At 23.4% G+C, this 4,340-nt stretch overlaps 1 long non-coding RNA gene across 1 annotated transcript; it reads right to left on the bottom strand.

Annotated features, from left to right (window-relative positions):
• Positions 1-214: 214 nt before the first annotated feature.
• LOC106334186 lies at positions 215-729 on the bottom strand. Its single transcript, XR_001268546.1, has 2 exons — positions 560-729; positions 215-412 (listed from the first exon to the last, which is right to left on the bottom strand). It is a non-coding gene; the product is annotated as an uncharacterized LOC106334186 (long non-coding RNA).
• Positions 730-4,340: the final 3,611 nt, after the last annotated feature.

The following is a 4,340-nucleotide window of genomic DNA, read 5'->3' as shown; positions in this document are numbered from 1 at the left end:
TTGTAATTTGGAATTTAGATCCCCACACAACCGTTACATTACCAGACTCATCTTTTGTTCATTGACCAAAATTCATGTCTCTAATTCAACAATTCCTTCGTATATCGGTGTTATTAAGTGCATTTCCCAATTTTAGTTATGTATTTTGGGTACTAATAGTTTTAGCGGTCGTTAAAAAAAAAAAAAATTCAGCTATGCCGTTGTATTCGAACGGTTCAATAATGCATTATTATTATTTTTATTTTTCGAAAAAGAGTTGTAAATATCTTTAATACATCGACATAGAACATTCAGAACTGATCATCCGCAATGTATGATACAATCTTGAAACTCTTTTTTACTGTGACTTGTAACACTACAGTTCCTTATGCATACTGGGTTTGGAACATCATCCGGCCTTATTGTTTCCATTCTGCACACAACCACAAATTATTATTACATATGTTAAAATGTATATATATGTATATACGCATTGACAATGATCCATTAGGCTTTTATGATAAAGGTTGATCTGGAAAAATATCTTGATGAATAAATGTGATAACTGTAATTTACGTACGTTGTGAGATGGCCTTCCTTTGACATGTTTTCCATTCCACTGCATGCTTTTAGATGACATCCGATCATTATCAGTGTCATCATTATCATACACACCTTTTGTGCCATTCTCTTAAACAATTTTGTTATTTAATTTAGACTTGGAATTCAAAATTAAAACTGATGTTTGTTGTTTGATATGTATAATTTGTGTATATATATATTATATATGTACATGATGAGATGCCTGAAATCAACCATTAATTGTCATTGTAATTCATTTGTTGCTTTGACTTGAATACAATTCATTTTGTATGACTAAAAAGAGAGAATACAATTAATTTTGTAACTGTTCTATGGATAGCAAATCTCTATTACTTTAATTTATATCTTACAGTATTTGGAAACAAAGCAAAATTTATAATTGAAAGATCCTAACCATTTAATTTGACCAAGTAATTAATCATATTCTCATAAAAATAAATAAATCAGAATTGCATGAAAAACATACAAAGAACTAGTCGTAGACATGCATTTATTTGCATCTGAAAGGAATAAAAATATAGCCAGAATGAAACAAAAAGACAGAATAATCGAGAAAGAGAATAGTCAAAACAAACGAAAAACAAGAGCCATTACAAATATCTAGTTTGAAAAGAGACGAGGTCCGTCGTTTAGACCATCTTCAATCTAATATTCAATTTTTTTCTATGAAATAAAATAAAAGTAAACATGAAATAAAAATACTTCAATCCTATTTTATTTCTTACTTTATAATGCAATGAACAAAAATAATAATAAATTATTCTATTTGCATAATAAATCCCATTATGAAATGGAATAAGATTAAAATATTTTTTACTCCATACTTACTTTTAATCTGTTTTGGAGAAAAAATGGTGTTAGATTAAAGACTACATAATGCAAATGCAGAAGAAGCATATGCTTTAGACCACAATTTAATAAACTTGTTTTAAGGGCCGCAATTTAATAAAAAATTTAATAAACTTGTTTTATGGTTTTTTTATTCACTGGTATTAGTAAACAATTTAATAAACTTGTTCTATTCTACTCTATTAAAATAGAGTCCTATTATAAATGTACGAAGTTGTTTTTTAATTTTCGGACCCTTACTGGAGAGTTACATGTAATATTAGTTAAACGCTGTTTAATAAATTAACCAATGTAATATTTAAATCATACCACTATCGGGTAATAGAACCAAACCAATATTCTGACTGTCGATTAAATTAACACTGGACCGGTTATCTATTATTATAAGAATACTACAATATACAACTCTTATTATGTCTTACGTACAGATTTTGCTTAGACAAACATGTTTACTTTTACTTCATTTCATTACTTGAATCACAACAATTCTTATGTGTTCGCTTTAGTTCATATCAATAACTGCATAAGAACAAATTCAAATTCATTCACATATTGTCCTTCTTCATAATACCAAGTACTAACCAGACAACCCGAAATCTAAACATACATTACATCTGCAAGTTTTGAACACTTACTTTCACAAGCATTATGAACATAATATTGTGAACCATATATAGATTATATTCGTTTCACCGTCTAATCTATTAACTTAGGGTCATATTTTTATCTACTACTAACAAGTCATAGTAGGATCATTTAAAGAATTAATTAATATGACATTTGATTATTTACATTAATAATAAACCAATTATAATTTTTTTTAAATTATAACAAAATATGTCGAGAAAGAATCTAACAAAATATTATTTAAAAATCTAAATTTTTTTTATAAAGTAACACATCAATTAATTTCGAGATTAGTAATATAAATATTATCATAAATCAATGTTAACTAAAATTTTATTAAAGAAGAAAATAAAAATTATATACAATTTTTTAATAAATCTTATAATTACATTCTGCATTATATAAAATATAAGTACTATATGAATTAAATGTGAAAAATATTATATTAAATAGGTCAATTAACAAATTTTATTCTTTAAATTGTTCATTTAAATAAATTATCACTCATCATTAAAATATGTTAAAATTCGTAAACTATATAATTATTTATAAAAATAAATTTATTAACACATGTTAAACTTTTATATTTACAACTATATATTATCTCCTTTTTTTTTAAACTCTCAGCAATATATTGTTTAAAAATGTTTATATACAAAAATATAATAGTATAATAACCTTTAGTTCATATATATACTATATTTAGTGGAAGCACCGTAGCCTAAAGTTAAGATTTAAAGGCTTTTACAACCAGGTCTGGGGTTCGAATTCCAAACTACGCAATTTAGTGCAGATTACAGAAAATCCAAGTTTCAAGTTTCGGAGAGTGTAGTTTATTAAACAATTATGCAGACTATAAAAGAAAAGCTTACAAGGAATCTTCAACATTGTGCAAGTAAATTTGGCCAGGTGTGGATCTTCATAGGATGACTCAGGTGATGCAGTTATGCATAGGTTTTCATAAGGCATGTAGTATTGTCGGTTGTCGAATCGTTTATGTAATCTTTCTTATATCATAATTGTAAGATCATAATAAATCAGCGTTAAAAAAAAATACTATTTAAAAACATGTTGTTAGAAAACTTTGAAATTTTAGTAATTCATTTAAAGTATTAATGAAAAATCAAATTTTAATTATATTTTCTTAATTTTAATTATAACAAAATATGTTGAGATAAATTTAGAAAACATTACCTAAAATTCAAAATTTTTTTATAAAATAATATATTAATGTAGTAACAAAAAAGCATTCAAAATTCATGTAATCTTTCAAACTCAAAAAAGTTGTATAATTTTCCAATATGTTTTTTGAAAAAATATAAAATATTGAAAATAAATATTTAAACTCAAAATGATAATATTTTTTAAAAAATTAAAAGGTAAAATCATAGATAATAAAGAATAGCTTTTTGAAATGCACCACAAAAAACAAACTATATTCGTTCTAAAAATTAAAGCAATTTAATATTTTGAAATATAAGTTTTTTTAAAAAAGAAAACTTAATATCATAACATCCAAAATATCATATATCAATAAACTTTACTAATATAATATGATAAATGCTACTATGTATAATTTTTTCTAAAATAATACAGTTATATTATTGAAACAAACCGTGTTTTATTTATAAATTTCATAAAATACAAAAATCATAAATGTTAAAAGTATAATTTTAAAAACAAAACATGTAAATATAAATAATCTTAAACATATGTCTTTCCTATAATATAAATAAATTTAAAATGTATTATATGGAAATATATAGATTACAGGAAAAACATATTTTGAAGGAGGTTCTCTATTTGATTATTTCAGATTATTATTTCATTTTACCTAACTTAAAATTTTATTAGTAAGTAATAAAAATTAATCTATTTTCACTAAAAAAAGACGGCTTATCTCAATAATGTAACATTACTATTTTGTAAAAAAAAACATTATAATATGTAAACATACATCATAAAAAATGGAAAAACTACATTAAACATATGTAAAATTACTATTTTTCACTTAAAAAATAGACGGTTTATCTCCATAATGTAACATTACCTATAAAAAAAGAAAAAAAAAACATAAATATAACTATTTGACTATTTGTCCAAGTTCTTCTATTAAACATTGCTGTTTTACATTAAAAATGGAAAAAAACATTAAGATTTAAACATCTATCTTAAAATATAAAATATAGATATTAACTAAGTATAAAGTATAAGAAAGGGAAATACTCAATATAAAGAAAAATAAATAATAAGTAAATATTATAAATATATAAATATATGAA

Source organism: Brassica oleracea, chromosome C3, assembly GCF_000695525.1.
Source record: "Brassica oleracea var. oleracea cultivar TO1000 chromosome C3, BOL, whole genome shotgun sequence".
Taxonomy (NCBI): domain Eukaryota; kingdom Viridiplantae; phylum Streptophyta; class Magnoliopsida; order Brassicales; family Brassicaceae; genus Brassica; species Brassica oleracea.
This window is presented reverse-complemented; position numbering and strand designations above follow the sequence as displayed.